Source organism: Malania oleifera, chromosome 7 (genome assembly GCF_029873635.1).
Source record: "Malania oleifera isolate guangnan ecotype guangnan chromosome 7, ASM2987363v1, whole genome shotgun sequence".
Taxonomy (NCBI): domain Eukaryota; kingdom Viridiplantae; phylum Streptophyta; class Magnoliopsida; order Santalales; family Ximeniaceae; genus Malania; species Malania oleifera.
Window position 1 is genome coordinate 67,001,471 of NC_080423.1, and position 14,279 is coordinate 67,015,749.

Here is a 14,279-nt window from a genome sequence, read left to right on the forward strand (position 1 = left end):
AAGAGATGTATCAAGTCAATTATAATTAGAATAACGAGCTTGGAGGTGTGATGCTTCTTCTATAAGTTCGGTTAAGGCTCAAATGTTCTTCCGTTGCACCATTTGAATTAGCTATTAAACATTTCAGCAGAGACCACAAATCCACCATACCCTCTTGCATTCAAGTTAGGCTAAATTTAAATCATACTATGAATCACCTTAAGGTTTGATAACAACAAATTACATCGTAGCATTTTATTGTACACCATTTATTGAAAGTGGAGGAACAACCTTCATGCACTTGCAATGGCACGACACACTTTGTGTTGGTTGGGTATAAGCTTGACATATAGTGCACACATAATGTATCATAACCAATTATGTCATTACACTACACTTATGGCCAGTTGTTAAGTTTTAATGTAATATATTACATGTATTAATATTTCTCTTTATTTTGTTTATTGCTATTTATACACTCCACATCATTGAAATCTTGTAGGAGCTATCAACAATGTGCTTTTGATGGAAGGGACATATAACATGCTCATGTCCTATTCATTTTATTTGCACATCGTTGAATGACATTTATCAAATTGAGTAATGTTGGCTTCGATAAGATATCTCCCTTATGAGATACGAGGTTTAACCCACAAGGACAAATGCGCAATCTTTATCATTGATCAGTGAAGTCCCACGTTAACAACGTTCAATGCTAAGAGTATAGAATTGTGGCATTGTTGCAAAGGCTACACATTAGTAGAGAGATGGTGCACATAGCTATATATGAGGATGACTCATACTTGCTTTGCATCAAGCTATTACTTATTGATTCATCAATAGGCCAACTATACTCTTGTTTAATGTCAATTAGTATACAACTATTGACATTTACTACTACTTATTGTATAATTCTTTTCATTTTATCCAAACTAATAATTTATTTTAAAATTTCAATTGCAAGGTGATACCATGCCATGAATCCGCCTTTTGGGTTGTACACATTGCTCACTAAGCCAATATGCAACAGAAGCATTATAGCTCCTATGAGAGGTAGAGGATAACAACACACTGAGCATAGAGCAAAGAAGCAATAGATGTCATTGATAACATATATGAGCAAGACAATAGGGGGTCAGAAGTAAAAAAAGCCACCACACAGAAAGCAATAGCAACCTTATTGAGAGAAAAGATGACCACCATGTGGAACTTTATTATTTTTTCTTCTTTGTTTGTATAAAGGCATATGTAAATGTAAAACATTATGAATGTCAATTTCATAATAGTAATATTTTTCTATAGTAAAAATGAGATATTAATTATGTATTTACTCCACTTTCATGACAAGAAATTTAGATTTTAGCGACAAATATTGAAAGCTCATTGCTAGTAATATATAATTACCATGAGTTTAGGGAATGGTTGTGAATTTTTTTTCGTTAAAGGACAATTAATTATGTCATTATTAAATGAAACAACAAGTGCATGATTTCCTTTGTCTTTAAAAATAAAAAAGAAGAGAGAGAGAGAGAGAGAGAGAGAGAGAGAACAAAACGTTGAATTTTATACAAATCCTTAAGGGCTTTTTTCATCCTCCACGTGAAGAACTCCATCTCACCTTCCTACACCACCCCTTAACCTAACCCTTGTAAAATATCTCTCTTCTTCTTTAGGGCTAATTATTTTGCATATAGAAAAGAGTTTCCTATCACAAACCCTTTTCCTTGTAGTATCCATGCATGTTTTGAATGCTAATTTGTTAATAGTAAAAGTTATCTCAATAATAAGATATTCTAAATCTTGAAGATGTTTTTGAGGACTTTGAGAAGGATAAAAATCTTTTGACATATAATTGACATGAAACTAACATGTACACATTGCAATGATAAGAAACCCAATAGATGCCTTATAAAAGTACACTACTTTGAGAGAATTGTCATGAAAAATTACATCACAATACCATAACACGAACGTAGATTTTTGAAAGCTTGTATCAAAATGAAATAACATGTGTGACGAAAAACTATAAAATGGTTTTTGAAGTTAACAAACCTCATTTTGTCACTAAGAGCCACCTCACTTCTTTTCTTTCTTTCTTTCTTTTTTTGGTGACGCTCGTTGTTCAATGCTAAATAACAAGAATTACTAATCTTTTTCATTGTACATGAGACTTTAAAAAAATATTCGTGATTGTAATGCCATTGTGAGTAATATTGTACTCTTTCTCAATTCATAGTAGCTAACTTTTCACAATCCTAGATTAATCAATATGATCGAATGAGTTAGATAAGCAGATAATATTTTTCTCTTTTATGTGATTAAATGTTATCCAAAAGTCTTGTGATTCTTCTCTTGGCATTGTCACTACTCAGTGTTGAGGTGCAACCATATTGATGTCTCTCAATTCCTTCCCTAATACTAGATTTTCATTCACTCTGAATTCTCTTCTTCCTACATTGCCTAAGTCCGTTCCAATAGAATCATTTCACTGGGTCTAACAAGCAATTCAACTCTTATTTTAGTGCCAACACTTGATCCATGATTCCAAATATTTCTTTTATAGTGATGGTCATGTCAACATTGTTTCTATGAGGAAAAAAAATATGTAAAATAACCAAGGTTTAGTTAATTATATAAAAAAGAAACTTCATAATAATTTGTAATTCAAATATACCTACCACGTAATTGAATGACTTGAAAGTTTATAAGCACAACTTAAATTTCCACAAAGTTACTTCTCACTCAACTACACAAGTTGTTTTCCACACCTACTACTTATAAGATAGAGTATGTGTTCATATTATTATGTAACCGCACGTTGTTTTGTTTGTGATTTTATATAGTATCAAAGTTTCAATAGGTTGATTAAATCTTAAGGTACCATGGAGTGTGTAGCATGCACGATAATGCTAAATCTCAATGCAATGTTGAGGATGCCTCAACTATCACATAGTCACTCCTTGTTTTCGGTGAAGTTTTGTATAATGTGCAAGTGTAGTCATATCAAGTCATATTTTGAGGCAATGTGAAGTATGCAACATATGTGTTGACTTTATCAGTCTTATCCCATTTTGATTATAACAAATCCAAAGTATCTCCCTTGTGTATCTAGTGCTTGAATAGATAATTCCTTTAGAAGGCACGATGAGTCGAGGTACAAATGGAAGTCATGAAGAACTGAAAGCTCACTTCACTTGACTTGTAGCATGGCAGAATAAAGAGTAAAGATTGAAGATATTTCATTTTGAATTGTAATTGCATTTAAGTTTGGTCTGTAATAATGCATATCATGCATGATGTGGATTGAAAGCTCAAACACAGGAACATAGACTGACCTTAGGAAACCTATATTTGCATGGAAAACCCTTTTCAAATTCATAGACATAGGGTTGATAAGTTTCAAGGTCAAAATATGGCTGAAACTTAGGTTTTGATTGACCTCGGTCAATTGACCCCCTTAATTTTTTAATATGCTCAGTCGATTGACCTTTATGTTTAGCCTGTTTCCAAAGCCCTAACCGACCAGACCTAAATGAGATAGAAAACCCCAGCCGACCGGCCTTGTCTTTTGACCAGGATTCCAAAGCCTAGCTGACCAGCTTCACTAAACAAAAAATGCCCCTCCAATCGGCCCTTCAAGGTCTAGTCGACCAAACTTTGGCCCAGCAGACCGTTTCTTGGTTTTTTGAAAATCACCAAGGGCTAGCTGACCGGCGCTGTACCCAGCCGACCGACCTTCTTTGAAATTTGAAAATTTAACAAAGGTCAGCTAACCAATACATTGCCCAGTCGACCGGACCTCTCAGGTTGGTAATTTTTTGAGTGCCTAAACATGATTAATTTTTTAATTAAATAATTTTAAAATACCCTTTATGTCCCTAACGGTCATTTTTCTTGGGAATTCTATATATAGCATGTTGGAATTGGTGTATTCCCAAGAGGGGGTGAATTGGGTATTTAAAAATTTATGCCTAGGTTTAACTAATCCAATAACAGTATACCACAACCTAGGGTCTATCTAAATATTTAAATCATGCACACATTCATAAGTAATTAAATCTAAGCATACATGTGCAAGAAATTAAAGTGTAAGAATTTAAAAGCAGACATAAGAAATGTTATCGAGGTTCGGCCAATACTGCCTACATCCTCGCCTCAAGCTAACAAGCATGAGGATTCCACTAAGGGCTCACTTCACAGGTGGAGCGACACCGAATACAACACCTTACCAGGATGGTGCACCTAACTTTTTTAACCGAGTTAAAGCCAATCCGAACTATTCATAGGGCTAGTCTCCCTCTTCTGACCACCCGTCGAGAATACAACAGATAATCAAATAAATTTTTGCATACAAAAAAAATGTACTTCTAACACAAGCAAATATGTACAACAATAAGCTCAGAAATACACTCACGTATGATATGAATTAACGCACAATGTGAGAATGTGTATTTTTCACCCAAAAAAAAAATATTTCTTAATAAAGACCGAGTGTGAAAAATGATTTTCTTACTAACAAGAGTAAGAGAGCTTCCAAGCAAAGATATTAAAATAAGAATATGCTCAAGGTAATCTTTTCAATATGTCAAGAGTTTTCCCAAAAACTAGTTGTTCAAATAAAGTTTAGGGGAACAAGGATTCTTGCTTAAAAATAATTTTGCGATGAAGAATATATGTGTAGTGACCCAGAAATTATAATGATTTAGTAATAGAGAGAAGGAAAATTTCAAAAGGGTTAAAACAGGGTTCATCGACGAATGCCTTGGTTTCGTCGACAAACTTCATGTAGGGTTCGTCGACGAGTCTCAGTGTTTGTCAACGAAGAGATACCGAGAGGGTGTATTTCGGACCCATTGGCTCGTCGACGAGTTCTTTACCTTCATCGACAAATTGTCATCTTCACCTTGTCGACAAGGCCATGTGTCTCGTCGACAAAGCCATGTGTCAAATCACCTATAAATACGTAGAAATCGGGATTCAACATGAAAAATCTTCCTCTCTCTTAATTTCTCCCTCTACGCTTGGTTTCCTCTGCCTTCTCTCTACAAATCTGGTCCCATTTCTCCTTGATTCAACGTTTAGAAGCTATCACGATAATCCTGGGGAGATTCTTTACAACTTAGCCGGAGCAAAATTTCGATTTGAGAGGTTTGGGAACCATCCCAAAATCAGGGTAAGTGGATTGTTTAAAGGTTATTTGGTTTGTAGGTTTTTCTAGAACCCAGATTTAGTAGTAGATAATGAATACTTTATAATTCAGGAAACATGAGTATGAAAATTTATTTTGGGGAATTCAGTTATTTGACAGGAAAATATATGTGTGTAATTTCAGGATTTTGGTATTGTGGATGCTATGGGCGTGAGCTAGAAATTAGCAGAAGGGCTTAGTTTGCCAGGTAAGGGAAATATGTTATGCTAGTAGATTCAGAAATTTTTTTAGTAATTTATAGTATTTGTTTATTAAGATATAGGGTATAAATTATATAGTTTTACAGATTTCAAAATATGAGTTTTATTAATTGTGTGGCCTGAGTAGATATTTTGTTCAGTACAAAGTTTATGTAGTTTTTCCAAGATACCATGATTTACAGTATTTTTAGCACAGAAATATGTTTTATTAGATTTTACAGAAGTTATAAATTATAGTGTATATATACAGACAGATATACTATAGACAGATACTATATAGACAAATATTTTACTAATAGATATTTTATAGTATTTATATAATACCATGATTTCTAGAATTATAAATCCATAACACTCAAATATTACAGTTTATTCAATTAGATATCAGATATACAGTTATTTTAGTAAGATATTACAGTATTGACAGATCAGATTTACAGTGTTATGATTATTTTGGAATCATGATGAAACAAGAAGATAATTATATATTAGTATTATATAGTATCAGACCCTAATGAAATATTTTAGTCAGATTCAGATAGTAGAGTACGGTACCATAGTTATTTCAGATCAGAGTGTAACCACATATCTTAGATAGTGTGTGGATTTCCATCTACCGTGCCTTGGAGAGATTACAGGCTCCCCAGTATTATGGGTAAAGGAGGCCGGTTTGATGAGGTAGATGTTAGTATGGAGCCTTTGGAGAGATTGTAGTAAGACCGGACTGAGGATTGGTAGAGTATCAGCTGACTTATCCTAGTGGGCCAATCAGAATTAAATCCCACCTATGAGCCACACAACCCTGTCATGAGGGGTTAAATCATGACATAAAGATTTCCAAGGTAGTTTTCACAGTTATTTATATATGTACAAATTTATAGAATAACAGTAGATATATTATAATATTAGCAGTATGATTAAATAAAAAACTCAGATATTACAGATGTATTTTAAGCCATATAGGTGTGAGTTACACAATATTACATTTTACATGGTATTTCAGTTCAATTATTTATCAGTGAATTATTTATGTAAACTCATTTGCCACATACTGGTAATAGCATATTTCGTCTTACTGAGCGTTGTTTCATCCCAGTAACTTAACATTTTTTAGGTGTTCTAGCTAGGCGAGCAGATCAGGCTTGCAGGTAGAGAGGACGTCTACACTATCCTATTTGTAGGGTAAGTGTTATCAGGGGATTGTATTTTAAGTTGTATTCAGGGACTTTTGGGGTAAGTGGTGCTGGGATGATGTGATCATGTATGTATGTTTTGTGAGAATTCTGGATTATGGTATTGTAAATATGGATGTATGACCTTATGTTTTCCACTACATAGATATGTTATTCTGTGAACAGGAATTTCCTCAATGCCCACCTGGGGCCTGAGATGTTATAGCAGATAATATAGGGGTATTAGAGTATTTTATTTTGTAGTATATATATATTTTTAAAAATGGTATGAATTTTCAGGTCGTTACATTTTGGTATTAGAACCTAGGTTGTTAGATTCTATAGACTTTAGAGTACAGCGGAAAACAATACCGGAATATAGGAATGAAATTTGAGGAGGATGGAACAGAGTATTAGTGAGTTAATGTTGGGAAATTAGGATGAGAATTTAGGGTTCTGTTCTACAGTATGGAAGTAAGAACTTTGGGGTGGTTTTTGTGTTTTTCCTAGGGTGACGATTTCAAGAAAATCATAGTAAACTATCGTCTGTTTCTATTTCTATACGGTAGGATTAGACCTTAAATTAGTGATAGGAGCTATGGGGGATATTTTAGTTAGAATAGTATTATGAGGTTTGAGTTCTTAGAATAATTTAGTGTTATTGTAAGATGAACCATGGAGGTAGTAGTGCTCACGCTAGCGGCGATGATGGAGCAGGGCCCTCTAATATGGACAGCAGGGACTTAGATGCTGTTTTACGCAGCGTAGCTCAGCAGGTCATGAATGAGATTGCACGGAGCTCCAGGGAGCAGGGAGGCCCATCTGCAGCCCAAGGATGTACCATAGATAAGTTCACGAAAATGAATCCTCTAGCGTTTTCAGGAGCAGTTAATCCTACAGTTGCTGAGAACTGGATGTAGGAGATGGAGAAAGTACTGATGGTGCCTCACTGCACAAATGAGCAGAGGGTCCTCTATGCCACGTATAATTTGATAGGAGGGGTCGAGAGATGATGGACAGCTACCAGATTACTGGAGGAGCAGAGGCCCATACTAGTGGCTATGACTTGGAGTCGATTTAGAGACATATTCTTCGACAGATACTTTCTTGCCACAGTCAAAGAGGCTAAAGTGCAGGAGTTTCTAGGTTTTACTTAGGGGTCATTGATAGACTAGAAGTATGTGGCAAAGTTTATAGAGCTATCACAATTTGCCCCACACATAGTACCAGATGAAGCTAAGAAGGCCAGGATGTTTGAGAGGGGCTTGAGGCAAGATATATATAAGCAAGTAGCAATTCTAAAGCTACAAGACTTCTCTAAGTTAGTAGACAAAGCCATGGTGGTAGAGGAGAGCGAGCAGAAAAATGCGGGAGTACCGATCTAGAGGAAAAGGCCAACGCCTCCAAGTTTTCAGGCAGGTTCCAGTCAAGGCCCATGGAGAGGAGATCAGTATAGAGGAGACCAGAGACATGTGATAGGAAGGGTTTGAGGGAGGGTAGGCTTATTCTGCTTGTCCTAGATGTGGCCGGAGGCATCTAGGTGAGTATAGGATAGGAGAGAACGTCTACTACCGGTGTGGGAGACCAAGACATAGGTCTTGGTTATGTTAGGGACCGCCGGCCCATGCACTTTTTCATAAACCATACCGGGGTGGTTACCAAGCTCCCCATAGAGGCCAATAGAGGCATACAACACCGACAAGGGTCTATGCATTGAGCTGGAGACGTCGTGATAAGTATTATTACTACTTTACCATATAAAGTTTTTGTTTTGTTTAATATAGGTGCCACTCATTCTTTTGTGTCATCGGGGTATGCTTAGTTATCTGGGATTGAGGCACAACAGTTAGATGTTGAATTGTTAGTAGCCACGCCAACTAGATCTATAATGAGATGTAAGAGGGTACTTAAAAATTTTCCAGTGGACATTCAAGAGAAAGTACTACCAGCCGATCTTGTGGTACTAGACATGTAGGGGTTTGATGTGATATTAGGTATGGACTAGCTGACAGCTAATCACACCAGCATAGATTGTCATCGAAAAAAAGTGATTTTTAGACCCATAGTGAGCAAGAATACAGATTTATGGGTTCACTTGTGCACGCCTCGCCACAATTAATATCGGCAATTCAAGCGAGGAAGCTACTTCAGGGTGGTCGCCAAGGTTATATTGCATATATAAAGGAGATGCCAGAAGAAGAGTTGAAATAGGCTGATATTCCAATAGTCAGAGAATTTCCATATGTCTTTCTAGAGGAATTACTTAGCTTACCACTAAATCGAGAGATTGAATTTACTGTGGATCTACTACCAGGGTTGGCGCCAATATCTAAAGCGCAGTACAGAATGGCTCTAGCTGAACTAAAAGAATTGAAAGATCAGCTGCAGGAGTTGATGGATAAAGGATTTATTAGGCCTAGTGTGTCGCCTTGGGGAGCACTAGTTCTTTTTGTGAAAAAGAAAAAATGAGACCATGAGGATGTGCTTAGATTATAGAGAAATAAACAAACTGACAGTCAAGAATAAATATCCTCTTCCCAGAATTGACGATCTATTTGATCAGCTCTAGGGGACCTAGGCCTCTTCTAAGATTGACCTATGATCAAGTTACCACCAAGTAAAAGTTAGAGGAGAGGACATTTCGAAGATAACTTTCTTAACTAGGTATGGGCATTACGAGTTTTTGGTGATGTCGTTTGGGTTGACTAATGCACCATTAGTGTTTATGGATCTAATGAATCAGGTGTTTCATCAGTACCTAGACTAGTTTTTCATGGTATTTATTAATGATATAATGGTCTACTCAAAGAGTTTTGAGGAGCACGAGGACCATCTTAGACTAGTATTGCATGTGTTAAGGGAAAAGAAATTATATGCAAAATTCAATAAATGTGAATTTTGGCTGAGGCAGGTTACTTTCCTCGGGCATGTGATCTCTGGGGATGGCATATCAGTTGATCCAAGTAGTAGTGAGTTAGGTGAGACCAGTGAATGTTCAGAAGGTTAGGAGCTTTCTGGGTCTGGCTGGGTATTACCGGCATTTTGTGGATGACTTTTCCAGATTATCTGGTCCACTGATGCAAGTCACGAGGAAGAATGTGAGGCTTGAATGGACAGATGATTGTGAGTAGAGCTTTTAAGAGTTAAAGCGGTGGTTGGTCGCTGCACCGGTACTGTCTATTCCATCAGGAGAGGATGGATTTGTTATATACAATGATGCATCTTTGAAGGGATTCGGATGTGTGCTAATAAAACATGGAAGAGTTATTGCCTATTCATCTCGACAGCTTAAGGAGTATGAAAAGAACTACCCTGTGCACGATTTAAAGCTAGCGGCAGTGGTATATGCTCTGAAGATCTAGAGGTACTATCTTTATGGTGGGAAATGCGAGATCTTCACTGATCATAAAATTTTAAAGTATTTCTTCACTCAGAAAGATTTAAATATGAGGCAAAGGAGATGGCTAGAGCTTATTAAGGATTATGATTATACTATTAGCTATCATCCAGGAAAAGCAAACGTGGTGGCTAATGTGCTAAACCGAAAGTCAGTGAGTACAACATTGTCAGCAGTGGAGATTCAGCATCCGATTCGGATGGACCTGGAGAGGCTCGGTGTAGAGTTAGTAGAGGGTGGTCACTAGGCATTTATTGCCAACCTAATGACACAACTTGTTGATTTAGGTGTAATCCCAAGAGGGGGGGTGAATTGGGTATTTTAAAAAATTCTTTGAAACTTATTTACCAATCAATCCCTATTTCTATGTTTAACTAATTAATGACTGAAATTTGATGCTGATTTGAATTACTAAATCAATGAATTCCTTTTTACCCAATTAATGCACGTAAAGTTATTCAACATACACAAGCAAGTTGGAAATTGAAATATGATGTGGAAAATAAAAGGATAAGGGAAGAGAGAATGCAACCGCAATTTTACGAGGTTCGGCCAACCCGACCTATGTCCTCACCTTGAGCAACCCACTCAAGGATTCCACTATAATCTTTGCTTCTTAAATTGAGACGGAGCTTCCCTTACAGTCCACTGCTTATAAGAGGTACAACTCCCTCCTAATCCACTGCTTACAAAAGGTATAACTCCCTCCTAATTTGCTGCTTATAAGAGGTATAACTCCCTCCTAATCCACTGCTTACAAGAGATACAACTCTCTCCTCAAACCTGGTTCACAAATCGAACCTTGAATACAATTTAATCTACAAAAATTTCATTGTTGCTTCTAACAAAACTAGTGAGTACAATTCAAAATCCTAATACATTACCATATGATAAAACTTGAAGCTCAAAATGTATGAAACGATACAATCGTTTATGTATGATATGCTTCAACACACAATTCTCTTTTTGCCCAATCTCCCAAAATGTTTGTATGAATAATAGCTTTGAAGACGCGATGATCAATTATCAAATATAATCTTATTGAAAAAATGAGTCTTGAATAGTATAAGATCTAAATCAAAAACTTTCTTTCAAATGTTCAATCACACCACGATCTTTGTAATATGCAAATATATATACGATGTGTACCAAAGATATAAAAAAAAAAAAAAACCATGTAATCTATTTCAGAAAATATCCTTCAACAATATATGTATTTATGAACTCCAAGGATGTCTAATCAAGTGGATTTGTAATATTAAAAATATCAAGTCTTTGAATGGAAAAACTCACTTGAACCTAAAATATTTAACCAATAGTTAAAGCTCTTTTCAAGTGGTAATCTTATCAAAGTGATTTAATATATATGCACACTCAAGATGAGCCTCTTAATACTTAATCAAAAATAGATTTTGCAATACCAAGCTCTTTGAAAAAAATGAATATCAATCAACAAATCAGTTTAGAGAATGAAACTCTATGAGAATAACTCTTGACTAGAAGATTGTTTTACCAAACCTCAATACCAGAATGAACTAAAGAAGTGTATATGAGATCCCCTTGTTTTTCTAAGTTGATTTGCCCAAGCTTGATCAGTATAAGTTAAAGTGCAGAAAATCGTATAGCAAAGTGCTCAACGTTCTCAATTCACTTTCAAAAGTGTTCTCTTTTCTTCTTGTTGATATTGGCTCTTCTTCCCGTACTAGGGTTTAGATATGCAGTATAAATAGGTGCTTAACTCCTTAGAATAGAGCTTGACTGTAGGATAAAAAGATAGCTCGCATGTTCTTTTATTAAAAATTAGATTTTTAAGTTTTTCTACGAGTTCAAGCAATTAAAGTGGGGTTCAGGCTCCTGAAGTGATGAGTTTAGGCGCCTGAAGTTCCAAGTTCAGGCGATCAAAGTGCATTGGCTAGTTTTTGTGTTTCCCATTAATTCTTTAGGCTACTAAACTTAATCTTCAGCCTTTTGAAGAAATTCTTTAGGCGATTGAGGTTGAGTTCAGGCTACCGAAGTGCCCTTTTTCTCAAATTTTCTTTTCTAACTTAAAAATCTGCTTTGCTCTCTTTTTTGGCTCTTTTATAAAAACATTTTCTAAGGTTTTAACAATATTTCTAAATCCATGAATGTCCCCTAATGATGTTCATGAAATGCATGAGTCCTAAAGACATTCTAAGGTATATGTTGAACCTCAAATTAAATCATATGAAAATGTAAATACATGAGTTCGAAGTATCCATTCCCATAACGTTCTTGAACTTTGTCACTTGCATCTTAATTCTCGTACTCTTTGAGTTCCATGGATCTTTCCAAGATATGTATGCTTTACTTTATGGCGTCCATGACTCGTTATCCTTCCGTACATACTTAATATAATTCCTGTTCATAAACTCAATGCACAGATTAAATACCAAGTGATTTGTCATTATCAAAACTGGATTGGACTCGTAGAGTCAACAATCTCCCCCTTTTTGATGATGACAAATACATGAGAAAAAACATATAATGGGTTACACCTAACAAGACTCCCCCTCAATTAATGCATCAAATATTCAATGAATGACAATATGCTCATGTTCATACACACGTTGTTTAGCCTGAATCCAAATGAAGTATGAAATATGCTCATAATGAATATGCTCATGATGTTTCAACAATTTTTGCTTGTGTTGCTATTATCCTTCTCCCCCTTTGCATAACATCAATAAATTTTTTGCTCATTCTTCTCCCCCTTTTGACATCAACAAAAAGGTGTATAATAATAAGACATAAATGGACATAACCTTATGTTTTTCTCCTCTTTGAAATTTTAAAGTTTTAATCTTGTTCAACCATTAGATTTGGAAAAATTTTCTTCTCCCCATTTTACATCAACCATCCCCCTTGCTAATGCATAAGTTTCAGTGATTATATGAGGATACCAAATATTGATTGATGTGATACCAAATGTGGACTAATGTTATGTCAAATGTGCACAAATGTTGATTGATTGATTTGATACCAAGTGATTACATCTTTAAGTGACATTGCTCCCCTTAAATTATGTTATCTAATATAATTCTAGGCAACTATATTTATTTTAGTTTAGAAAAGCTCTCCCTTGTTTTACTTCTTTAAGCTCAAACACACTATGGATTATGCAATTTAAAAAATCTCTATCGCTTTAGTTCTCATCAGAAATTTACTCAAGTATATATCTCTCACCCTTTTGGATCTTCAAATCAAATTGTGCTATAGATATTTGCTTTAAGTACATTCCGAAAAGAATTATAACCAGAAAGACTAACCATACAGATCCTAATTATATCAATGCATTTCAAAACAAGATCATATGGTTAACTCAAGCAATTTTTGGCAAAGCAATATATTTTTCATTTAGAATATTCAATAGAGTCATCAAAATTTAGTCCATGCCATAGAAAGTTCACTGCACATCTAAACACAAGAAACATTGGTAAGCATAGTAAGATAGGAAATCATTTCGAGATGCTCCCCCTATGAATTTTAATACTTGCATATATGAAATGAAATGCATATACTTATCATAATCTTATGTCTTTTCCTTGTAATCATTCTTCATCAGTTTAACTAAGTATTCTATGATTTTGAATGATTTATACTTGACTTTACCTGCTTGATCTTAGAGGACCAAAAAGTCATAAATGATTTTATTTCAGGGTCACAAGCCTAAATTGTTTCTTTTCTTATGAATTTCAACACATAGGTTTCCTAGTCATTCGCATTATTATATAAATTGAAGCGTATAACATATAACTTAGCCATTTGACATATTCAAAATCTTCTAATAGATTTGACTTGAAGTTTGAAAGCTTGTGATGTGAAATTTTGCAAATATTCTTAACAATTTAATTATCATTAAGTTTAGAAGAATATTCATTATGAGTGGACAATATTCAAAATAGTTCGTGAAAGTAGGTAAAGAGCAATTTTGGAGAATATTAATTTTTGAATGCTGCTCTTTAGGTATTTCTGATTATCCAATTTTTGGACGGTACCTTATAAGTATGTCTTCAATTTTAAGCAAGGGTACTAACCTATAATGGATGAATCTTTACCGAATATGATCATGGTATGGTAAAGATTTCTTATGGAGGATATTGCTTAATCACAAATCAAACTTAGGAATTTTTACGTTTTAAGCACAACAGGAGTATTTATTAAAAATGTCTTGGTAAACGATTTGATTTCCTTAGAGAATGCCCCGGATTTGATTACAACATGATGTCTTTTAATAAGCACTTAATAGATATGGAAGTTATGATTATTAGTGCTTGTGGCTAGAATGATGACTAATTTAAATC